The sequence below is a fragment of the Otolemur garnettii genome, unplaced genomic scaffold, assembly GCF_000181295.1.
Source record: "Otolemur garnettii isolate 467f Iridium unplaced genomic scaffold, OtoGar3 scaffold00078, whole genome shotgun sequence".
Lineage (NCBI taxonomy): Eukaryota > Metazoa > Chordata > Mammalia > Primates > Galagidae > Otolemur > Otolemur garnettii.
Window position 1 is genome coordinate 7,267,909 of NW_003852473.1, and position 26,523 is coordinate 7,294,431.

The window sequence follows — 26,523 nt, forward strand, 5'->3', positions numbered from 1 at the left end:
CTGTAGTCCCAGCTACTTGGGAGGCTGAGGCAGAAGAATCGCCTAAGCCCAGGAAGGTTGCTGGAGCAACTCCACTGCACTCTACCGAGGGCGAAAAAGTGAGACTCTGTCTCTACAAAACAAACAAACAAACAAAAAAAAAAAACCCTAGACTTGCCCCAAGAAAGTAAAACTCAAAAGAGGTAGAAATTAAAGTACCAAGGAAATTCATCATGGAGGAATGTGCACAGATATCTATGTAAACTGGCAGCTAATTTGATTATTGTTTAGCAAAAAAATATGATTTTAAGATGCCATAACAGCTTTTCTGACAACACAAAAAGCAAAAGAGATTAAATTGACAGCGTTTCTTTTTGCATCATACAACTGAGTATTTCTGCTATAAACATCATTACCACTAATCGCTAAATTTTAGAAAGTTTCTTCTTTGCTTATTTTTTTTTTTTGGAAGAAAAAGGGGGCTGAAGAAAACCCACCTAACATTAACTATATAAAAGAAATTTTACTTTCTATTTACACTGAACTTATTTTCAGGTAGAATCTCTAGATACTAGAATCTGCTTAGGAAGTATGATACCAAATGTACAGGAAAGTGGAATCTATGAAGAGGTAAGAATCAATGAGACATAATGTTTTTGAAAAGTCATGGGCAACAATTTTAATGTATATGTAAAATACTGCAGGACATATTTTAAAAACCAATTGATGACCCTGTGATCCCCAGGAAGAAAATGAATAATCACTCAAGAGCTCAGGAAAGACAGCCAGGTAGAGCTGATTACTTCCCTTGATATTAAATTGATAATTTTGTCTGAAAGGGGCCACCATTGGGTCATAAGTCGTTGCTTACAGAAGCAGTGTAATTATACCTGCCCGTGCCTTTATGGAGCAGCCAGCACAACCCAAGAAGAGTGCCACATCCTCAACTCATTCTAAAGCTTATTTTGTTTTTAGTGAGTTGCTGGTGCCTGAGAAGAGTAGAAAACTGCCATTCTTAGTGCCCTGATTAATTAAAGTCCTCTTTAAAAATTCCCTTGTTGCCAGAGAATAGTACAACTTTGGCAAAGACAGTGCTAAGTCTCTGGGTATGGCCCTGTGCCAAGGTGTGTCAATCTTGACCCCTTGGAGGATGATTAGCAGAGAGACAGTAGTTAAACCTTTGTGCCCATTCAGTCCCAGGCTTCTGCTGAAATTGGCAAACACTGCAGTGACTATTGTTTAAGGAGCAACTGCCTACTAGGAACTGGGCTAATACCGCCAACTTTTCTCTAAGGCACCAAGCAACAGTCACAGCTTCCCATCAACTCTGGCCTGGCTGAGAGTCTACCTGTGGTCCCAAAGGAAAGAATATTACAAAAGCAATCCTCTTCAGATAACCACAACTCTTTTTCTTTCTCATATTACAGTTCCATGAGTACTAATAACAATAACAAAATTAATGCGCATTTGTGTAAAGACATTAAAGAATAGAATTTAAGATTTAATATACGCATGGAGTATAAGTTGCTAAATAAATACATCATTATATTTAAATTAAATAATAGAGATTATAAAGTGTTAAATGGTAAAAGACATAAAGTGAAAAAGATATGAAGTGTTCAATGATAAAAATACTTGACCATCGTTTTATTTTAAGTCTATTGCCTTATTGTCCATGTTCTACCCAGTTGAAATGACTTTAAGTAACTCCAGAGTTCCTTGAGATATAATATCGTGTTTTCTTCATGGAAGAAAGGAATTCTAAAGTAACTTTCAGTAAGTTATTACAGCAGAAATTATCCCATTATATCTGAAAGTCTTGATTAAATAATTTATCAAATTCAGTAAATAAACTCTACGTGAAAAAATCATTAAAAAGTTTCAATTATTCATGGCACCTGTGGCTCAAAGGAGTAGGGTGCCGGCCCCATATACCGGAGGTGGCGGGTTCAAACCTGGCCCCGGGCCAAAAACTGCAAAAAAAAAAAAAGTTTTAATTATTATTTTTCTTTGACTAAAATTCAATCTTCTAAAATGTGACATTTTCTGTGTAAAAATTTTTTGTTTGTTTGTTTGTTTTTTTGAGATGGAGCCTAAAGCTATCCCCCTGGGTAGAGTGCCATGGCATCATGCTCACAGCAACCTCCAACTCTTGGGCTCAAGCTAGTCTCCTGCCTCCGCCTCCCAAGTAGCTGGGACCACAGGCGCCCACCACAACACCTGGCCATTTTTTGGTTGCAGCCATCATTGTTGTTTGGCGGGCCCAGGCTGGGGATTCGAACCCGCCACCTTAGGTGTATGTGGCTGTGTGAAATTTTGTACATTACTTCGAAGTATTCATCAATTCATATAATTACTGACTGTACATTTACAAGGAAAGTAAAAATGAAGAGACCCAGTAAGTAAAAAGGTCACGAATGTTGTTGCTAACATCCTAGGCTGGAACCCAGGTCTCTTCAGTCATTCACAAAAATTTGTCAGTCCCTAGTCATGTGATATACACTGTTCTAGGCAGTAGGGAGAAGCACCCCCAGCTTGGAACAAACCAGACAAAAACCCTCCACCATCGTAGAGGTTATACAGACTGTGGTTTTTTTTTTTTTTTTATTAAGTCATTTGTACGTAGATCAAGAATACATTTATGCCATTATGGGATTCAATGTGTTGATTATTTGTACAAATTGGAGTACTAACACCCTGCTAATCAACATGGCCTTCACCTCATTTACCCAATTACAGCATTAAGACATTTGTGTTCTACACCTGATAGATCCAAGTTGTACTTGCAATATGCTCCATAGGTGTGGTCCCACCATTAACCCTCCCTCTATCAACTCAACCCCTCCCTTCCCCTCTTCCTCCCCTTCCCTCCTTCATTCTGGGCTATAGTTGTGTTTCATTTTTCATATGCAAGTGTGAATGATTATATATTGATTTCACACTAGTACTGAGTACATTGGATATTTTTTTTCCATTCCTCAGATACTTTACTAAAAAGAACATTTTCCAGCTCCATCCATGTAAACATAAAAGAGGTAAAGTCTCCATTTGTTTAATGCTACATAGTATTCCATGGTATGCATATGCCACAATTTATTAATCCATTCTTTCAAAATGTAAAATGTTTTCTTCCTTAGATGTTGTTATTAAACCTGCAACTCTGAATAATAGAAATTTTTGGCATCAGTCTCATCCTAACACATGTATTAAAATACTCACCATGGTTAAAGAGGTAATGAAACTGGTGACTTTTTTTGCCCATAAGAGAAAGGATAGATGTCACTATCACCAGTGTGTAAAGTTTTGGACAGCTAAGTAATATAGATTTAAATTAAAAATGACAGATGCACTGACTTGAAACATAATGGTTGCTGAAGGGAATTTTTATTCCTTTTACGGCTATGGTTAACTATTCAATGGCTCATGTATTATTTTCAAGGTATGAATATTGTGACTATTGGTCAATGCTGTATGTAGCAATCACCATGTTTCACTATCAGTTCTGTCATTGGAGGGATGGTTGCCTTATGGGAAAGATTTATAATAGTGATAATCTCAACTTAGTTTTTCCTCAATGTCATATTTGACCTTGTTGACCTTCCAAGTATAGTGAGTACTCCATATAACAATATGAAAGTGTTCACCATGACTATATATATATTTAAAAGCAGCAAGCTTTGACTCACTTTAAAACATTGCAATTAACCTCCTTTTCCCATCTAAAGATCCAACATTCATTGGGTATGTAAAGGAAGAGAAAAGAATCACCACTGTTACATATCTGTATAAAAAATTAATTAGCATATCAACTGGATGTTTCCAAAATGGCAGTTGTCGAGAAGCACAGGCCTTCACACCATCACCTGACTTCTTCACAAATTATAGAAAATGTCTGTGATTTATATACAGACAAAAATGTAAGAAAAGCATATTGTAAGAAAACGTTTGCCCGATATTGTATCTCTTCCCCAAATTCTGCTCCCCACCCCCACATTGCCACCACCAAATAAATAAATGAAAAGCAAGCAAACAAATAAATCACTTATTTCCTAAATTTTGACATAATTAAACAGAAGCATATGTACAGGAAAAAAGATAAATACATAGCTTTCCTAACGAAGCACCACATACTATACCTCCAAAGGGATGGCCTGGGCTGCAGTGGACAGTTCTAATCTTAAGTACATGCAGTGCTCAAAATTAGACTTATGAAAAAGAAAGTGTGTGGTCTAGTACAGAAAGTGCGGCTGGATACATAGCTAAAACACTAAACTAAAATTGGTATGGAAATCAAGGAAAAATGAAAACAATGTAAAAAAAAGTATATATTCTAGTATTTTATAAATCAAATCTGAGTTCATTAACTTAAAATCAATTCCTAAGATGTAAATTGTATTAAGTTGTTCTAGTCTCAGGCTGGAACTTTATTTCCTGTTATATATCACTGCGCTTTTTGACTTTTCATCTGTAGTAGTAACTTAACTTGCATTTGTTCCAAAATGAATTTCATGCTCAACTTGTTTTTCTTAATTAAACTTCCTTTAGCAGTCCCTAATATGGGTGTTATTAAAACTCATTAGTCCCATTCACGCTTGCCTGTCATGTCTTTCTTTTGCCACATATTCATATATTGAAGTGCTCTGCTGCTATATATAGGAAGAAAATTAAATAATAAATATGGGACTTGAACGTTTTATGAGTGTCAGGATGAGAGAGTGCCGGCAAGGCCCATAAGGTTTCACACAAAAGAGGCATTACTGCTGGAGCTAACATGCTGACACATCTCACATCTATAAAGTCTGCAGTAATGGCAGTAGTAAACCGTTTTGCCATTGACTAGGATTTCTCTTACACACAACGGAAACAGGCACAGAAGAGATTATATTGACTGTTATAAAAGGAATTCACATAAAAATCCCCCAAAGTTAAATGTCTAATAATTTCAAATGCCTGGAATGATTTACTAGTTTTCTCCCATCTCAGTTAAGCTTGCAGTGGCCAGTCTTTCTCTCACCCAGATTTGCTGCTTAATGGGGTTTTTTTTTGGGGGGGGGATGTATGTGTTTATTTGTTGGAGTCATCACTTAAAAGAATAGATAATTTACATTCTTTTATAGCAGCTTAGCAACATGTGACTTTATCAACAAGATTTCATTAATAAGAAAACCAAAGTACCCAAACAAACTTGTTACCGTTAAGGAACTATTCTTAGAAACAGTTGAGAATGTTGTTATCCCACAGGATTAGGAGGTTAGCTCTCTCAAGGGGTTTTAAATTATCATTTGAAAAGTAATAAAATAGAATAGCTTAGATTGCTTGTAAGTGTTCACTAATTTTTTATTGTTCTGGGATTTTCAAATTTGAGATATTAATAATTTAAATTAACTGAAAGTTTGGTTCTTATTTATTTCTCAGTAAAGCAAAAGAGATGGAAGCTTTATACTTTGATGTGCCATGTATCAAACTGCATTAAATCATTAGGAAAGAATTGCCCTTTTCATTTTGCTTTTAATTAAGAGTGTATAGTAATTTCCTTAAAAAAATTGAGTCAATGTAAAATAACATTTAATGTGGTTAATTGCATCAAAAATCACAGAACTAAGATCCATAGCCAATGTGTTAGCCTTTCCTGAATACTGGGCCACTCAGAACACGGGAAGTTTCTGAGGGACAGGTGTACTGGTCAACTAGAGCTCCAGTGATGGCAGTATCAGTTTTTCCATAGCAATAAGCTTTGGGGAATTCAATTATTTTTCTTGTCACTTATATTAGGAACTGTGCCTGCAATTTTTGGGGTGGAGAGCTTCCATCCCTTTATCTAAAACTAACATTTTGTGTGTGTGTTACTCTGACAAATAATTATCATATTTGATGAAGCCCACCATGTTCATTTTAATAACTATTACCAAAAATACATATCCCAAGAAGCTAGAGCTAAATGTAAGTAACTTTCCAGGTGAACTCTATGGAGTGTCCCATGGTTCTCAGAGTGACCCACTCTAAGAGGGAGCATTTATCTAAATGCAGATTTCACTCTTCATTTACTGCCCATAGCTTCTAAAAAATTTGTAGGGCATAAGTTTTGAACATATTTGTTTCCATTGTTAGGTCTTCCAAAGTGGATTTACTACCTACAAAGTTCACCAAAGTTTCGTGGAAGGACTGCTTGAGGAAACAGAGACACAAGTACCCCAAGTGGATAATAACAAAGAATAGGTCAAAAATTCACCCTTTTTGTTTTCACTGACAGAATGTAATAAAAGCATAAAAATACTGTCTGGCCACTACGAACGTTATGTTCAGCTAAGTCTTCCATGCTAGCGCGATGACACTGATTTAATGGTTTCAAAGTATGCAAATTAGCTCTTAAAAAGAGCTTCTTTTCTATGTTTCAAATTCTCCATCTCTATTTATATCAGCAGTCATATTCTTTACAAGCTCAAAAGAGCAATTCCAGCCCACTTCCCATTTACCTTCATTATTTATATGCTATTATCATTTACAGTGTTATCTGCCACAAGCCATTTTTATCAATTTAATCTCTGTAAAAGATGTTGAATATTACTGGGCTGTGCAGCCGGGATAATTGGCTAGATGGACCAATACACAGAACATCCATTCTTCTAGTTCCAGTCACACGAACCACGTGACTCACAGCAGCACAAAAGAGGGAAAACTAGCCTCTCAGAAATCTCTTTAAAATTAACAATTCTGCTTGCAGAAACTATTCCGTGCTACTTCTATAATCTCTAATTACGTTTACAAGAAGTCTGTAGAAATAGGAAATATCTAATTTTTCCACTTTAGAATTCTTGGGAGACAAAAGTTTTATATTTTCCTACTTCATCTTCAAAATTAGATTTTAAGAAATGCACATACACACACAAATCCAGGTAGAATTTTGGTGAGACTCATCTTTTAATAACCAGAATGTCTGATGTGTCTGGAATTCCCAAAATAAGTGCTGGAGAATGAACGCGCTTCAGATGACATTGGAGAGTTGCCTTTTGACAACTTGAGGGGTAATGGAGAGATTTCAATGCTGAAACCATAACGGTATCAGCACACGATTTCCAATCCGTAAACAGAGACCCCTTTAAAAATACTTAACGCTCTTGTTCAAAATACAAGATGTACAAGATGCAGTATTTTATCCTTTAACAATTGTCTATCTTCGTTTTATCTCAGCGCATTTGAATGTCCGAACATTTAAAATTTAACGAATTGGCCCCAAATAGCAAAAAGCCAACTAAAATAGTGACGCTGAAGTGTCAGAGCATTTAAAGGGGAAATTGTATTAGCCCACTTCACACATCTACACAGTTGCGGATATGTAATTGTTCTGAAGCTTTGTGGACTCCAAAATTAGTTCAGAATAAAACGCTTATCTGGATTCCAAAGCAACTTTTAGTTTTCTGAGTCAGTTAATTCACTTACTCGAGTGATTAATCAAAGCTGCTGAAACTGACTTCTTTGTGCAAATAAAAATGAGTTTTCTTGAGAGACAATTTTTCAAACATTTTTATACAGAAAAACGTAATTCCCCGAATTCAGCTGCAAGAAAATGTCTGGGAAGTGGCGCGCAGCTCTGGGTAGGAAGGAGAAGCCGGCCAGCGAGCAGGCGGCCGGGCAGGGACGCAGGGACACCGCGGCTGCCGGGCGCTCGCCGCCGGGCCCGGCCCCAAGGCTGCCGCGGTCTCGGGCTGGTCAACTCGGAGAAAGTTCCCTTGGACCGGATGGGGGAGTCAATGCCAGGGAATCACAAGACGCTTGTGTGGCCACTGGCTCTGCCGTCCCTACCCGATGCAGTGACCCTGTAACCCTTTAGTGTCCGGCCGAGAGAAGTGGGAGGAGGGAAGGGGGCGGAGGAGAGGCAGGGAGAGTAGACAGCATGAAAATGGCCAGGCCCCCCGCACGATTTCCCGAGAACCTAGACAGCCACAGACCCAGAGCTGACGCGGCAGCCGGGTCTACTCCGGCTATTCGCCCTACCAGCAGGTGCACCAGGCGCCGCTGCCTCTTCTCCTAAAGTGTCGCTGGGAGAAGGCGCGGATTCCAGAGGGCTCTCCCCACTGAGGGGTTTTCAGGGCAAAGTGGAGATCGTGGAGAGCTGCTTGGCTTCCCCTGCCGACGCCACAAAATACGGCTTTTATGCCCAAGGAAGGCAGCTCCCCAGCGATCCCCTAGACGCTCGAGGAGGCTGCACCCCCTTCTCTCCGGGTTCCCGGGCGCCGCGTCCGCACGGCCCTCCTCGCGGCGGCACCGACGCCCCGGCAGCCCCCTCCCAGTAAAAGCGACACAAACTTACCCTCGGTGAGACACATCCACGGCGGGAGCCCCTTCATCTCCCCCCAGTCCCCTTCTAATAATTCAAGGAGACAGTTTCTACACCAATTCGCTGTCAAATTCAAGCTGAAATGGTCCAAGTATTTACCAGTTTCTAGCTGCCTTTTTGAAATCTCCAATACCCGGTGATTCTTGTTTCGGGATTCAAGACGCTTCTTCTTTTTTTTCTTTAAGCATCCGCAACCCGGGTTTTGCCACCCCTCCCCTCCTTCTTATTCACCCACGGACACTTCCAAAACGTGTCGATTGATCCTTTTTTCTTTCCAGATGCAACCACGATCCAGAATCCTGACGACCCAAAGCCACCTCCATAGAAATCCAACCATCAGGCAAGAAATACAAATGATCAAACGTTACTTCTTTCAGCTGCAATCAGATAATCCTACTAATCCAATAGATTTATCTCGATTGGAAATTGACCTCAAAAATGAATTCTCCGTCCTGGTGTCCAGTGGACCGATTTTGTAGCCCTGTTCGGGTGACCGAAAAACTGTGGCTTCTTTCTTTCTTTCCTTTTAAAAATATTTTTCGGATTCTGGGTGCACTGCTCGCAAAAAATGCCGAGGACCCTGGTTTTACCCTAATATAGGTTTCTACTCCAGATCGGTGCAGGATGAAAAATGGTACAAAGGTACCCCTAGTGGCTGGAGGCGATATTGCAGGCACTCACTTTCTCCCATCCCCTCCTCACCTTTTTGCTCCCCCCAGTAGATAATGGGGGCTGTAGTGAGTAGTCAAACAAGAAGACGCAACGGGAGGGGACGCGAATGGCAAAGGACTACCTGAATACGTCATCTGATCTTCTTTCTTTGTTTAATGCTTGAAGACTGAATCTTCTGTGCTACTGTCTCCTCAGTATTCCATTTTTTTTCTACAAAATTGTCCCCAATGGCAGCTTGTAACTAAAATGCCAAGTTGAGGCAACCGGGTGCTTTCAAAGCAATTGTATTTGTTTCCTGAATAACTGTCGATGTAAAAGAAGCCCCAGTCTTCCCAAAATACACTGCTTGTAGAAAAACACTGAACATTTTGTGTCCTTTAAAGAAATATGATTATGGACTTTTTAAAAAAGACAATCTCTTCTTATTTTGGACCTTTGATGTTCATTCAGTAAGGCAGGTGATAGCCTCCATGCTCCTGTGATCACAGCGCAGGACCTACAGGCTATTTTCTAGGCCTCAAGGTTGCTTACCTGAGTCCTTTGAAATTCAATGACCTCATGATTACCACCACTGTTTTTTGACAGGCTTCAGAGAAAAAGAGTCAAGGCATTGAATTTCAGGACTGTTTTGCTAAGCCATCTGAGCACACTTTGATTATCAAGGTCCTAGTAAACTAGAAAAGTTGTATTCACTTTCATGCTGATGAGTTTTGTAGATGCAAGGACTCCAAGATCTTCATTCTTCACTTAACTATTTAAGCGTTTTTTTGTTGCACAAGCCCTTAGGGGGTCAAACACCTTCCAGCACCCACTGGCTTTGCTATTAATTGGCTTTGTGACTTAGCAGTCACTTTTTGGTATACAGTTAATTTATCAATTAAAATTAAGGAGTAAAACCACATAAATCAACAAATATACATATTTCTCTAAGGAAGAGTCAATACTGTAAATTAATCTATAAAATGAATGTAATTATTATTAAGATTCCAGTCCAGCTTGTCATGGAACCTGAAAACTTAATTCTCAAATGAGCAAAGCATAACAAGTTTTCAATACAATCTGAATAACAAGATTCTGGGAGTTTCTGTATAAACTATTAAGGCTTAATATAAAATGATAGTAATTAAGGTAATGTAGCTTTGGTTCAGGGATAGAAATCAGTCCAGTGGAAAAGAATAGAAAACCTAAAAAATTACTTATGCATTTGTGGAAACTTGATGAGTAACAGGTAGCATTTGATAACTGTGAGGAAAGATGAATCATTCAGACATTAGATTAAACATATGAAAAAATGATAATACTAGATCTGAAGTTCATTTCATACCTAAGTATGTATTTTACATAGATTAAAAACCTAAAGATGCATAGCAAAACTTAAAAACTTTTAGAGGGTATTAGCTTTATGATTTAAGGTGACTGAGAAGGGTTTATTAAACAAGATATAAAAATCAAAGTCTATCATGAAAAAATGGTAAATTTTTTATATTAAAGTAAAAAATTATGCAAGTCAAAAAAGTCAAACCATACACTAAGAGAAGATATTTGCAGTGCTCCTAACCAAGGAAGAATTAGTATCCAAAATATGTAAAGAATTTTTATGAATCTATGTTAAAGGATCAAAAGTATGAAAAGAAGAATGGGCTAAGGAGATAACAGTTGATTGACAAAAGAAGAGTCTCAGTGCCCAATAAACGTGTGGAAAAAGTTACACAATCTGCTTAGTTGTTAGAGAAATATAAGTTATAATGATGAGACTTTCATTTACAGTTAGAAAACTGGCAAAACCAAATATTGAGGAGGGTGTGGAGAAATCATGGCAAGTATATAATAATACAACTTCAGAGAGTAGTTTAGCAATTTAATAATAGTTGAAAATTCTCATGTCCTAAAATCCATTCTTTCCAGTTTTAGATATATTAATTGCATAATTACTTGAAAGAGAAAAAAAGGAGGCAATCTGAAACCTTTAGATAAATAAGTGGACAAAAAATTATAAAATATTCATATACTGCAATATTAGAAGCAGCAACAAGAAAAATGAAAGTATTATAGCTACATGAATGAGTATGGATGAATCTCAAAAATACATGTAATGAACAACACAACAATCAAAAGCAGGTTTCCAAAAGAGCCTGAGGATACCATTTATATACAAAATTCAAAAATAGGCAAAATAATTGTATCTATCACATTTAGGCACACATATATGAAGCAAAAGTGTATCAACATGTGTGATCATGTCAAACATAAAATTCAGGGTAGAGGTTACTGCTGAGAGGAATGGCAGAGAGTGGATTGGGAAGGCAACTGAATCTGCAGGGCTCTATTCTCAGCCTGAGTCTTAAGGACAAAGGTGATTTTAATATTACTGTTTAATGTGTCCCTGTGCCATAAATATTTCGTTAAAATGAAAGAAATGGGCTAGATCATTCCTGTGAACCCTTACAGAATTATACAATTTACTAAGTATATGCAGATATGAAAAAATAGTACAATGGCTCTGTGCCTGTAGCTCAGTGGCTTGGGCACTGGCCACATATACTGGAGCTGGTGGGTTCAAATCTAGCCCAGGCCTGCCAAACAACGACAATTACAACCAAAAAGTAGTCAGGCATTGTGGTGGGCACCTTAGTCCCAGCTACCTGGGAGGCTGAGGCAAGAGAATCACTTAAGCCCAAGAACTAGAGGTTGCTGTGAGCTGTGATGCTACAGCACTCTACCCAGGGAGACATAGTGATACTCTGTCTCAAAATAAAAAGGAAAATAGTACCAAAATTTAGAATTTCATTATGTGCTTTTGGTAGAGTTGTTTGTTTGTTTCTTTCTTTCTTTCTTTTTTTGAGATCTAGTCTCAAGCTGTTGCCCTCAGTAGGGTGCTGTACCATCATAGCTCAAAGCAACCTCCAACTCTTGGGCTCAAGCGATCCTCTTGCCTTAGTTTTTCTATTTTTAATAGAGATGGGGGTCTCACTTTTTGCTCAGGCTGTTCTTCAACCTGTGAGCTCAAGCTATTCACCTGCCTTTGCCTCCCAGAGTGCTGGGATTACAGGCATGAGCTACGGTGCCTGGCCTTTTTGTAGAGTTTTAAAAATTTTACTATTTTATTTTTCTAAGAAGTAAAAATATACTGGTGCTTATTTATTTCTGTAACAGTATTAGAATTTCCTTCTAGCAAGCAAAATCACCTCCCAAATGAGAGAAGGCGTGGTTAAAATATGAAAGATGAAAAAACAACCATAATCCTCAATGTGGTCTTTTTTGCATGTCCTTTGATCTCATAACAGCAGCAGGGTCTCCAATACTGTGAAACAGGCAATTGAATATGTTCAGTCTGACCAACTAGAAAACACCAAAGCCAGAATAGCTGTAAGCCAAACTACAATACAAAAGAAAATTCCCCCTAAGTATTTAAAATATGTATGTAAATTCGAATAGAGAGGCTTTGTGGATATGAAATATGAGACCTGGATATCTCATTTCAAAGTCTCTACACATTATTTTCTATAATTCATGCAAAAAGTGAGAAGTTACCAAATATTAGAAAAGAAATTTTAGAAACCAATCACAGAAGTACAATGGGCAGTTAACACCACTTACTTCACCCTGGACTCATGAAAGATGATGACTGAGTTAATTGTCAAACAGTCAATTTGCCACCATTCAGAAGAGTTCCTGAAAATAACCAAAGCTGCTTTGTGATAAGGAAACAGTGAGATGCCAATTTAATTTCCTTTGATGACAGAACAGACAAGAGGGAAGAAGTAGATAAAAGATCTCTGAAATTTGGAGAGGTGGACATATTTTCTCAGCAACCCTTTAGTGAATTCCTCCTGAATACTGAGCACAGTTCAAAGTGTAGCACAGGAGAGTTGACTTTAAAACAGCCAACTACCTCAGATCCTCAGCTTGCTTTTGGTAATTGATTTGTTGTTTGTAAATGACAAGTAGTTATTGTTGTATATGAGGACGCCAGCATTCATCTCAACAGGTGTCAGATATTAATATCGAACTGAAGGTTCATTCTCAGTGTGTGTCAGTGCGAACAAGTTGACAGGGAAAGACAGTCAGTGGAGGAAGAAGAGTAAAAGGAGGAGGAGGAGGAGGGGCCAGAGGAAGGAAGGCTGAGGATAAACATGTTAACCAAATCCATTCTCTCCCGGGAACTAACTTTAGTGTCAGGATAGAAACTTAATCTTTGTACCCCTCGTGACACAAATGATTAGCAAACGAATGACTTGATACACCAAGCAATGAAATTAGTTGGTACATGAAGGAAACAAATTTATTCTTTATATTGGATGGGCTTGCTAATCTCTTCAGAAAATGAAATTAATAGAGGAGAGAAGTAAAAAAATTTCTATGAATGAGAATAATGGGAAATAAAAGGCCAAGACTGGCCAACCTGAGGGCTACAGGGGATACGAATTTAAACATGTTGCTAAAAATTCACCTCTGGTATAAAACATGTTAGAATTATGTATCTTAGTTTCTATATCAAGTAAAAATTATTAATTGATTAATGCCAAATTGATCATGTGATAAAATAGTATGATTCAACTAACAAATAAACAAGTATTTCATCATTGGTTTTAATAAAAAGAAGTAGTTATGAAGAAGTTGGGGGATTTTTGATAAATGATATAAATTCACATGTTTTAGTACTCAGTCAATTTCATTATGTTCTGGCTGGTCATCAACATTATAGTATGTAAGAATGTTGTGAATGATTATTGTTCAATGTCTGAAGAAAACAGATAACCTATAAAATAACATTAAACAAGATTCTAAAGAAAGTCTGGAAAAAAATATGCCTCTACCATCTTCTGAACTCCCCTAATGTAACCTCATCTTAAGTGCTGAAGATTTAAATATAAATGAATAGCAGTTGGAAATTATGAAAGACATAAAAATAGAAAGCACTGCAACATTACAAGGTCTAACTCCTGCAAAGGTGGCTGTTTACAAAGAGGTTCTTGCTACAGGGAAGAAATCTTCTCACTCAATCCTGCTTAACTAGGAAAGACTACTCAGAACACCTGGGTGATGCTGGTATTTCAGGTATGTGTTGGGACAACACACCTGCTTGGATGCTAAATATACAGATGCATCTTTGTCGTTCATGGACTGAAGACTGGTGATGGAAACTAAGGGAGTGGTGACGGAGACTGGATGTCTCAGGATGATCGCACCACATGCAGTATTGGGCCTTCTTCATTAGTGTTGGGTAGAGAAGCTGAAGCATATTTTCCAGCAAACTCTTAAAAGGGCTTAAATCAAAAATAACTTTAGATGTTCAAAAATAAACTAAAATCCTTCTGATATGTTAAAATCTTACAAGTATTGGTGCCATTATGCTAATAATTAAGATTCAGTTTTGTTTCTATTTGAAACAGCTCTTTATTAAAATCTATAATTTATACTTATATTTAATTGGTACAAGTATTCTTTTTTATTTCAGACTATTTTATTTCAAAATATGTTGTGTTTACATACTTTAATTTTGGATGGACTGAATCAAAGTAATAAATGTGCCCGTCACCCACATAGTGTGCCCCCAACGGGTGTGACTTGCCCATCCCCACCTTCTATCTCCCCCCATATTGGTTTTCATTGAGATTCGTTTCCACATGTGCACATAAGTATTAATCAATTAGATCCAATTTGGTATTGAGTATAAGTGTTTGTTTCTCCATTCTCGTGAGGTTTCACTTAGAAAAATGGTTTCCAGTTCCATCCAAGTTGTCACAGAAGATACTAGATTGACTTTTTTGTGGCTGAGTACAAGTATTATTTACTAAAAAACATAAATTTTCAACTTCAAAGATCTCAGCTAATCACAGTTTGATACCCTATTATTTTGTAGAACATTTTATTTATTTTGGAATGCAGATTTCATGTAATATTTGTGAGATAGGATAGTATTTATGCTGACCTTCCATAACAAAAATCTCAGAGCATATCTCTTGATTTGTTAGTGACTTTTCATTTCATCGTACATGATTGATTTTAACATTACAGTGAAGTCTAGAATGAGTTAAATTGTACAAATTGTATTAAGCTGTATTAACGCTGAAGAAACACTACCAGAAAGCCATCCTATTGAGTATCATTCATTAACAGTTATTGAAGACTATTAGTTTGAGTTTATGTTTCCAATATTAGTAAAAATTTACTGTAAAATTTAACCTAATGATAGGAAAGCCACATGAAAATTAACTTTCTGTATTTCAGGCTAGAAGAAAAATTAGTTTTCTCCCTGGCATTGTCATCAATGCCTTCACAGGCCTGGTGTGGGTGCTAGTCCTTTTCTGGGTAAGAGTTTATCTGAATTACACAATTAGCAGTAAACACTAGCTTAGATTTTTATTATCATTCAATAATTGATTTAATAAACATCTCTACCTGTCCAAAAATATTTGGCTGTATAATTACCAAAATATTAAATAAAAGAAACCTAAAAATGACATCTCCTTAAGGAATGGATCTGTGTGTGTGTCTTTCTGTCTCTCTATCCATCTACCTGTGCCGCTATCTCCAAACACATAAATTTGTCTCTTTAGTTAATTTTTGATTATGCACATCAAAATGGGACACTTGTCACAAATGTTTCAAAATGGCATTTTTCCACGATGTTTGGTTTTGGAGTTTGCACTTTGCTGGTATGTGAATAATTTTTTTTGATCACCAGGAAACAAACAATAAAATGAGGTAATTAAATAGAATTATAAAACCATATGACCCTTAATGATAAGTTGTTCGAGTTTCCTAAACCTTCCCTTGAGATAAGCAAGCTAATATGTAGTATTTGTTACAAAAGGTCAAATTGGTCCTTTGTTTCTAAATTGTACTAGGAGGAGAGGAGGCAAGAGGAAAATGGTGATTTCTTGAAGTAGTTCCTTAAGTAGACTAAGCAGCGAAATGTCAAAAAGTTCAAAGCAAGATTTTCTATGAGTCACATATTTGACAGACTACTAGGATAGATAGTTTATATATTAACAAAAAGTTAACTCACTATATGATATAATAATTCACATTCTTATCATTATCTTATCAGTCTGGGGAAGACACAAAATACCTTAGAGCTGAAATTCATCTTACCAGGGCTCAAACTAATCATTAAAGCAACCAAAGTATATCTGAACAGTAGCCAAAATAATTGCATTTTTAAAGTCTATATAGATGCCAAAGATATTCTTTTGTTAAGTAGGGAAAGCCCAAGAACATAAATGATTTAACTAAGGTCACACTGCCAGTGGCGTTATAGATGAGACCTCATGGTGCCCTGCCACTTCTGACTTGTGGATTTTTATGTTAGCTTGTTGGTATTAAAGTTTCATTGTTAAAAAAAAGGAAAAATAATAAAGTTTCATTCTTTTTTAAATATTTGGCCACAACCATATTTTAAAATTCATAGTTAATAAATCAAGAAAGCACAACTTAAATATATAATGCCTGGAGCAATGCTCTCCCCCCAAATATCCAGGTTCTAATGCCTGAAACCTTTTAATATGTTATTTTACACAGAAAAAGGGACTTTGAAGATGTGATTACATTAAGGGTTTTGAGATAGGGAGATTATTCTGGATTATCCAGACTGATTTAAGATAATCACAAAGGTCTTTTTTAGAGAAAGGCAGAAGGGTCAGAGTCAGAGTAAGATGTGGTAACAGAAACAGAGATAAAAGAAGAGGAAAGAAGTAGAGAAAAAGAGAGGGAGAGACTTGAAAACTACACTGCTGGCTTAGAAGGTGGAAGAAGGGGCCGCAAGCCAAGGAGGACAGGTGGCAGCTAAACAAGAAAATGGACTTTCCCCTAAAACCTCCAAAAGGAACACAGCCTTTGCCAATCCATTTAGACTTGTGACTTCCAAACCTTAAGATAATAAATTAATGTTGTTTTAACCCTCTACATTTGTGGTACTTTGTTATACCAGCAATAAGAAACCAATATACATAATGTGAAAAATATTCTGGGAATAATCAGTGCTGCCTAGAGAAACATAATGTAGGCCACATGCAATGTTTAAATTTTCTAGCATCCGCATTAGGAAAAGAAGAATCAAGTCAAATTAAAATTAATAATGTAAATATATTTAGCCCAATATGTCAAAATATTATCAACATGGAATCAATATAAAAAAATTATTGATATGTTTTAATTGTTTTACTACAATGTCTTCAAAATCCAATGTGTATGTTGTACTTAGAGAACCTCTCAACTTGGACTAATTCCACTTCAAAACTTGATGGTGCAGCTTTAGGTTGTAAAAAACAAGTTAAAAAGAAAATTTTGTATTATCCCATAGATCATTCTGATATTCTAGATCAAAGATCATAAAGGTATCTAAAAGAACCAGAGTGGTTATATAGAAAATTTTCTGATAACTTGTATTTGAGAATTGTACAGGTATTTAAAAAGAAAGATCAGAAAAAGAACAAAAAGTGAAAACGAACATGAAAGAAGAGTGTGATTACCCCATAGTATGGCACTGACTGATGTCTGTGAGGAATGTCAACAATGATAGACAGATATTTCCCAGGTAATTTCAGGATAAAATGTCAGCCCCAAACAGGATAAGAATAGCATTGCTTGGGGCCAGTTATGTAATATTAACAAATGACCAAGAAAAAAGAAAAATTATTAAACCCTAGCTCCCAGTTTCTCCAGAGAAGAATGATATTCAAATTGGAAAAGAATATGATGAGGAGGAAATGCTAAGAAAGGCTAAAGGTAATTTAAATTCATTTTAGGATTTTAGTTCCATATCTGTTACCTAATTTAGCTCACTAAAAATACTTGAAGATGTGTTCAACTAATATCTATTTTCTTTAAGGCACCATAGAAAAGTGTCATGAAAATTGTTAACTGGGTTTGTTTTTAAACAGGATCCCTGAAACTTAAGTTTACTAATCTTGACATTACTGAAATTCTAGAACTGATGCGCACATGTGTTTGCTAAGTGTCTGTCAAGTCAGAACAAAGTTTTTTTCATTAGAATTACTGGACTGGCAGATCAAAAGTGCCATGTACATTATTTATCTGGACTTCATTCAAGGCCTTTAGCAAAGACCACTCATACTTTTCTTGTGTACAAAATTGTGACGTGTAGGCTAAATGATGGTATAGTTGAGTGAATCCCTTGAGAGTAGAATATTCATTCTACTGTAGCATCCAGCAAATGTTCCTTAATGTTCTCTTCTTTTTCACCTTTTTAAGATTAAAATTTCTAAAAGAATTTGCTTTGTTTTCCTTTTTTTTTTTTTTTTTTTGCAGTTTTTGGCTGGGGCTGGGTTTGAACCTACCACTCTGGCATACAGGGCTGGCGCCCTACTCCATTGAGCTACAGGCAGCACCCAAAATAATTTGCTTTCTAACTGGATCTATCCATTAAGCAAATTAGTTTACTGCTAAGTATGAATGGGAAGCTTTAAGAGGAACTACCTTGGATGGTTGACTTTTAAATAGATTACTTAAAAACATTGATTGGTTTTGGAATTAGTATTTTCAATGACACTTTAAAAACTGTATTAATAGAGAGTTTGATTTCAATTATTGAAATATTAAAATTTAAACTTTAATTCAGTTCATGCAAATTTTAATATCTAATTCTATGTCCTCTATCGTGATACAGAAATCAGGATCTCCTTATATTTGGGCAACTTCCTGCTCTACAAATATTTCTTTTTAATTAGTCAACTCTATTTTTGTTATGAAGAGCTTTTTTTAAAACTTTTAATCAGATTACAAAGAATTTTGCATTATAAAAAGAGTGTATTTAATAAAAAAACTTCAAAATTAACCTAAATTTAAAATAAGTCAGTACTCAAACTGCAGTTCAACTTCAGTCTTAATTTTGGATGCATAGATTTATTTCTCTATCTTTCCTCTTCCCAGACATATTAAGAACTTGACCAGGAAGCAAATATAACAAGAAAAACAAGACTAGTAACAACATAACAAAGACTAAGCTCTAATCTCAGGATAGCCGGCCTCCCTTCTACTCATCCCCTCTATTAATCCCCCTACTCCACTTCTCTTATTTTAAAATACATATAATATACATTATGCATAATTATATTATAAATTATGTTATATTAAATAGAGTAGAACCTCTGTAAACTGACCACCTAAAGGACCATAACAAACTGGTCAATATGAAGGTGGTCAGCATAAGAAACTAGGGCTACTGTAGTGACATGTACAAGTACTTTCTTATATAGCATTTATTAGAGAATATAATACATAATCATACATAATCAAGACAGCAAAATCATACATACAGTGTTATGCAAAGTCAATACATTTACTGTTTTCTCACGCTTTAATCATGCTTTCTGAAAAAAGAGTCAATCTTGGTCTGTTTCTTATTCTCATAACAAATGTTTAAGTCAGTGGTTCTCAACCTTCCTAACTGCTACATTGTTACAAATGGAACAAAGGGGTCATGACCCACAGGTTGAGAACCTCTGGTTTAAGTGGAGAAAGCACTCTCAATGCTGGCTACACCACTCAGCACAGCTGGGCATTTTCCCACAGCAAAGGACTCCAACTGCATTATCAGATGCCTGACATCCTCTTCTTGTGGAGCAGGGATCCTCAAACTTTTTAAACAAGGGGCCAATTCACTGTCCCTCAGACTGTTGGAGGGCTGGACTGCAGGCCCTGGGACGAGTCGGCTGCTAAGCAGGATAGGCAGCGGCGGCAAAAACGCCCGGCAGGCTGGATAAATGTCCTAGGTGGGCTGCATGTGGCCCACAGGCCGTAGTTTGAGGACGCCTGTTGTAGAGTCTCTGCACTTTCTGTGTCATACTCACTTGCTTTGTCCACTTCATTAGCAGCTTCAGCATTTTTACGCTGTTCTGTACTTCCATCAATATCATTGGAAAATTTTTCTGGGTCAGGTTCATTGGAATTAGTATTAGTAGGTTTGGAATTAGTATTTTCAATGGAAATATTGAAAATGAAAATACTAATTCAAAACCTACTCCTTTGAATTCTGCCACAGGAGATAGACTGTCTGATGGGACCAAACCATCATGCTCTTGAGTAATGAGAAATCCAACTTTCTTGAAACACTGCGGTATCATTTCTGGCTAAACTTCATTCCAAACAGAATTGACCCAGAGGACAGCATCCAGAGTGTTAATGGATGCAACAGCTGAAGTTGCTTCACAGGTGACTGCGGGTTTGTGTTTCAGTAGAGCTGGGCTTGGTAGTGCATTTTAAATGCTTCCATGATGCCTTGGTCAAAAGAATGAATTTTTGAGGTCATGTGTGAAGGGAGAAATTTTCATGTCACATTGTGGGATGATTCACATTTGTGAGTGGCCTGGGAAGTTGTCTACTGTCAGTAATGACTGTTTCTTCTTCTCTTCTCAGTTGATAACCCCTTACCCAATCCTCAAATAGGACACCTGTCACCCATGGTATTTGTTTGATCTCTAAGTGACAAGAAGGGCTTCGGGCCTCACATTCTTGAATGCTTGTGACTTTTCCAACTTAGATCATTCACCAAGGGTTTTAGTTTCTCTCCAGCTGAGCTTGTGCAAAGCAAATCTATGATTTGTTCTTTGAAAAGTCTTCATTTGTCACCCTGATGGCGAAGCTCTTGTCAAGCGTTGCCTTGAAAAAGAGTCCACACTTGTCACCATTAACGATGACATTATCTTTGAAGAATGGAGAAGTCTGAGCACATTCTGATGAACTCTCCCACCACGTCTACTGCATCTTCATTGGCCTCACCACACGAGACTTTCTGGGAGATCTTGTCAGTTTAAATTTCTTGAGCCAATCTCTTGATGCTTGGACATCTGCCACTCCAAATTCCTGTGCAAATTTTTTTGCAACTTCTTGGATCATAGACCTGGAGATTTGGACATTAACTGCCCTCATTTGTTTGAACAAGATTAATGTGGCTTCCTTGACTTCATCAAAGGAAGTTTTACTCCTTTTCTTTTGTAAGTCTTCACTTTCCTTACCATATCTCCCCAAGTACTCAAGTTCATGTTTTTGGATATTGCTAACTGTGGTCTTATTGATACCAAAATATTCTGCCACCTTTCTATGGCTGCTGCTGTCCAGAAAATTTAGAAGATCAACCTTTTCCTTCAATGTCAGCTCTTTGAGTTCTTCCCTTTGGGCCATAATGTCTCTATTAACTGTAAAATTTTTCAGTAATTATAGGATGCAACTATAACTCAGACCAATCTTTCATGTTGAAAAAATCTTCTACAACATTTAATAAACAAGAGGACATTTGGCCTAATCCAACACATGGTAATAATAAAATATGAAAAAAGAATTTATTCTAAAGGAAAAGTAATATGTATGCACGACTCAGGGGCGAAGCCCACACCTTCTACCTCTTGGTGTAGAGTGGACTCAATTGTTCAAGTTATAGAGGATAGATTAATATTGTGTGTCACAATCCAAATTCTCAAGATACATCTTACAGAGGTGGTCAACTTATACAGGTCAGTCTTCCACTGAGTACCTGTGTTACATGTCTGGTCTATGAAAACTAGGTCAATTTAAGAAGGTAGTCATAGCCGGGCATTGTGGCAGGTACCTATAGTCCCAGCTACATGGGAGGCTGAGGCCAGACAATTGCTTAAGCACCGGATTTGACATTGCTGTGAGCTGTGATGCCACCGCACTCTACCGAGGGTGACATAGTGAGACTCTGTCTCTGGACAAAAAAAGAAAAAGAAAAAAGAAGGTGATCAAAGTAGGGAGGTGGTTGACTGTGGAGATTCTACTGTCTATTAAATTAAGTGCATATATCTATTATACATATCATAAAATATACATAATAAATATATGGGGATTAGCTACCACAAAGACTAACATCTTTACCTTCTTCTATGCTCTCAGCAGACTTAAAGGTATATACACTTAATAATCATAGTAACAAAAATAATGCCAACTTTTATTTGCTAAATGCATTCTCTATACTAATATTGGACTCAGTTCTTATACTTATGTGTATCTTTCAAATGTTAAGGGTATATATAATTTTTCATATTTTTACAAGTCAGAAAACTGAAACCCAGTATCACTAAGTGATGCATTATTACTAACAACAGATCAAACTGAGATTGCAGTCAAGTTCAAATTCAATCCTCCTGTACTTAATTCCTGTTCACAGTGAAGGGTATAAACTCAGAGCTGAAATAAATGGATATATGACTTAGTGCTCAAGAGTTAACATAAATGGAATTAACAGTCCCCCCCCCCGCCCCAAAAGGAAGGTATCATCTTTTAGACAAAGAAAGCTCCTAGTATTTCTCAAGAGGCAGAAATAACACCAGGCCTTGGGCTAGCTTTAGCCATTGTGCCTCACATTGTGCCAGTGCTGCCAACTATTTTGAAAAGCAACACAAGGTGAGTGTTCTGGTAGAAAGATACCATGGCTCCTTCCTGCGTGAAGCTGAAGGCACTATGAGAGGCAGGTATTGGTGAGGGTGCGACTTGGGGGTAGTTAGCAGAATCCTGCTGAAATAACCCGTCACATGAGACAAATCATTCAGGCTGTCAAGTCCCTGGGTTTCTGCTGTGGTAGTTGGCTTTCCTGGTTTTCTGGGGAAAGCATTGGCCTGAAACAAAACATTGGACCAGCATAGAAAGGTATAGTCAGAAACCCAAGGGAGCATGACCAGCAAACAGGACAGTAGCTGGGTCAGCTGAGGTTAGAAAAGCAGTTTACAGAGGCCAGATTCTTTATGCAGAAGCTGCACGTGGGGGGAATTCCTGACATGGACGCACTTGGGCTGGCAGCTGCATGGCTGTGCCAGCCTCCTCACTGACCTCCACCCTCCAAGCTGACTTTCCTCTGATCCATTTCTCACATTGACACCAAAATATTCTTTTTATAATACGAATCTCACTAAACCACTTATATGTCTAATTAATACCAGAAGTAGTGGTTCTCATGGAAGTGCACATTAGAATCCCCTGGAAGGGAATAAAAATATCAGTGTCTGTCCCCCAACATCGTGCTACTACAAGACCAATAAATCAGAATCTCAGGAGCTAGGGCTAGGTCACCAGCACCTTTAAAACACTCTCAGATAATTTCTGTGTGTAGCCCTGGTTAAGAACATGGGCCCAGGGGTACATTTCAGACTCTGCAGAATGATAACTAAGTCCTCCGTAAACTGAACTCTGGCCTAGGGACATGAGCCCAAGTTTGCTTTCAGAAGGACCTGGGTAACACTTCTGAACTAGATTATTCCATCTTATGAATAATTTCTTAGAGGGAGAAAATGTTTTCTTTCCTCATCTCCAATATGACAAGTTTTGATTGCACTATTTGTAGAAAAACAGAACATCTATTTCCCTCACCCTCTAGTCTTTCCCCTGTTCACCCCAGGTAGAAGAAGATATTTTAACTGACTGAAAACATGTCTGTTTTGCTATTGGGGATGATTGATATTATTAATAATGAGAGAATGGCCTGCTGGGTTTGTAAATGCTCCACTAAAAGATCACCAACCCCAAGAAAACAGACATCTAAACCTGCTTCTCCAGAGCTCTGTAAGAAAAGCTCTGTGAACAGATGATGCACGGTACTCCAACCTGATGCCTGCTCCTGGGCTTACTGAGAAACTCAAGGAAACATTCTGGGACATAAGGTTACCACCACTTTCCAACGAAGTACAAAATGATTATTAATGTTAATTTTTCATTTAATAAAACTCATCCCAATAATTTTTTCAAACTATGAAGAAAATTGTTCAATACAGAGCTTTCTATTTCACTTCTAGGTAGGGAAACACGAGCTAAGAAAAATGTGACATAAGAGGTGTGAGATTGCCATTAAATAGCCATATCCTTTGTGCCAGGGGCATCTTTTATATAAGAAATTCTCATATATAGAAGTGTCTTTCAGCATAGGTAATATTTTCCTTAAGAATTTTAGTCATTTATAAATACTTTAGTATTTACTTAGCACTTCAACATAACTAATTTTATTTGACTTAAAAAAAAAAACTCAGACAAGAAGGGCAGATAATATTTATTCCATTTTTTAAATTTAAAAAAATCTAAGAGGGAAATTGGCTCCCTTATAGCTACATATAAGTTTGCCAAGTTTAGAATCAGACCTTTAAACTCCAAGTCCAGTGCTCTTTCTAATAGTAAACATTGCTATTTTTTTTTTTAAATTGGCCTGGTATAGAGAAAGACCTGAGATAATTTTGTCTTATAGCTTTCAAAATATGTTTGAAAAGGTAAGAGGTAAGCTTTAAAACAAAGTACATGGCTCTGTAAGCAAATAATTCATGTGAAAACACAAATAATCTAGTAGAAGTGAAAGAGACAGGGGCTGAGTGGGCCTGGTCACCACCAGGGCCCCATCCCACAAGAAGACCTCCTTGCAGCACCAGGTGGAAATCCCAGGCTCCTTTCACAGAGCAGAAGCCAGAGGTCTCAGAAGTCAAGTGATTTGACCAAGCTCTCCCAGTTAGAGATTTCTTGACTGACAGAGTCTCTTGATTCCTGAGCAAATGGTCTTTCCACTGTTTGAGTATCTCTGGGATTTCGTGGATGTGGCTCAGCCCAGCTACCACCTCCCAGTTATCACCTGTGTTCCCGGTGAACAAGCCCTCTTGCCACACGCTGCCTCTCTAAAGCATGATCATGCTGAAAGACTTGAATTGTTCAAATCCACCATGCTCTTTCAACATGTGCCCTTTGCACATGGTTTTCTCTCTGTCTGGGAGGCTTTCCCTCTGGGTGCCCTCTTTCCCAACCAACCCACCTTTCTGACCTCTACAGATGGGTGAATTCTTACTTTAGTCGGGACTGCATCGAGGAACCCTCGGGTGACACCACTCCCAACCTTGGCTAAGCGATAAGATTAATCAGCCTAACCTTGTCCTTATCTCTTACCACATTGATTTAATTGCTCTTTGAGAGGCAGAGCCTGGTCTGCATTTTTACCTTTTGTTCTCCAACCACTTTGAACCTATTGAGTATCACAACAAAGATTTGTCAAAAGAAGAAATGAAAAGGGAAAGAACACTCTTCACTAAGTGGTTTCTTATAAAAAAGCATGCATGGGAGCTGTGTGGGAAATATTCTGGGGAACTGGGTCTCCCTGAAACTTGTAGCGTGTGTTAGACAACACGGCCGGAAGACAGGACAGCCATGAACCTCTGAGGCTACTAATTCACAACTCTAAAATTTTCTACCGTCATGATAGAAGAGCCTCAGCAGATACCACCTATATTAAACAATCTAATCTTTTGTTCATAGATTTGAAATAAAACCAGAAACAGCAAGCATTTTGGAAAAATAAACCAATAGCATTTTAAAAAAGAAGAGTAATTAATAGGAAAAAACATGATATGAAAGTAAATAAGGAAACAAAAACAAACATTTAACTTGTTACTCTTAAGGAGGTTTGAGGGAATACTGTATAAGAAAATAAAAATCCTCTTCTCTGAAAACACACACACACATATATACATATAAAAGAATGAAGAGTTTTATAGAATTCAAGTACTGAAATAAAAAAGATTTAATAGAAGCCCTCAGTATCTAAATGCCCACGGCTATAAATTAAGTCACAAACTGAAAGGTAAAGTAAAACTCTCCCACTTAGAAAGAACTAGCATGTAACAGATTGTGAAGAAATATTTATACACAGGTGCACAGTCTCAGGTTTCCCTGGGTTTCTTTTACTTCCTTTGCTTTCAAGGGAAGCTTACTAAAGTAGTTTTATTAAAATTATGTCTAATAAAACATATTTTTTCAAATAGTACACAATGTTCTCCTAGCACTGATAAGGTAAATTAACACAGTATTAGTATAAAATCCTAATTTTACTGTACTCTTTAAGAACTGTAACATCGCCATCATATTACAGTATTTTGTTTTTTTACCTCAGGCAAGAATCACTGAGAAAATAAATACAGTGTTGCAGAAATAAGTCTTAGAAAGTCCTTTACTTTTTGAAGCTAACTTTAGTCCCCTGAATTATTATTTATTTATTTATTCAAATGGTTTTTATCACTGTTGCTCAAAGTATACAAAATTTTTAGACAAGAAATCTATTGTAGAACATGGAGGCTACAATTAATAACAATATATTATATATTTGGAAATTACTAAGAGAGTAGATTTTAATTGTTGTTGCCACAAACCATAAGTATGTGAGGTAATGCATATGTTAAATAGCTTAATTTAGCCATTGTGTAATATATTCATATTTCAAAACATTATAAGTCTTCCATAAATATATATATATTTTTATTTGTCCATGAAAAAAATAAATGAGTAATATAGTTTTCATCATTTGTGAAAATGTTAAATAACTGTCATTAATTTAATTTGGCTTCCAAGTCTGGTGTTTGTAAGATATTTCTATTTTAAGAAGTTAAATATTTTCCCTTTTCTTTACAGTTATTTGCTGTAGGTCACCCGAGCCCAGTGATCTCATTATTCTGTCCCTAGAAATTTATTCCAAGGAAATAATCCCAAAGAAGTAAAACATAGAGGTAGGAAGATGTTCTGTATAATAATTTATAACAGTG

At 36.9% G+C, this 26,523-nt stretch overlaps 1 protein-coding gene across 3 annotated transcripts in view; it reads right to left on the reverse strand.

Moving 5' to 3' along the window:
- Nucleotides 1-26,523, reverse strand: part of NLGN1 (neuroligin 1) — a 947,633-nt gene that overhangs the window by 775,432 nt on the left and 145,678 nt on the right. Inside the window, exon 1 of one of the 3 annotated variants that reach the window (XM_012807907.1) lies at nt 8,288-8,631. The exons of 1 other annotated variant lie outside the window; for it this stretch is intronic. The gene's annotated coding sequence lies outside the window, so the exon portion shown is untranslated. Of the gene's footprint in view, nt 1-8,287; nt 8,632-26,523 lie in introns of those variants that run through there. One more of the 3 variants, XM_003794287.2, reaches the window with a different exon arrangement.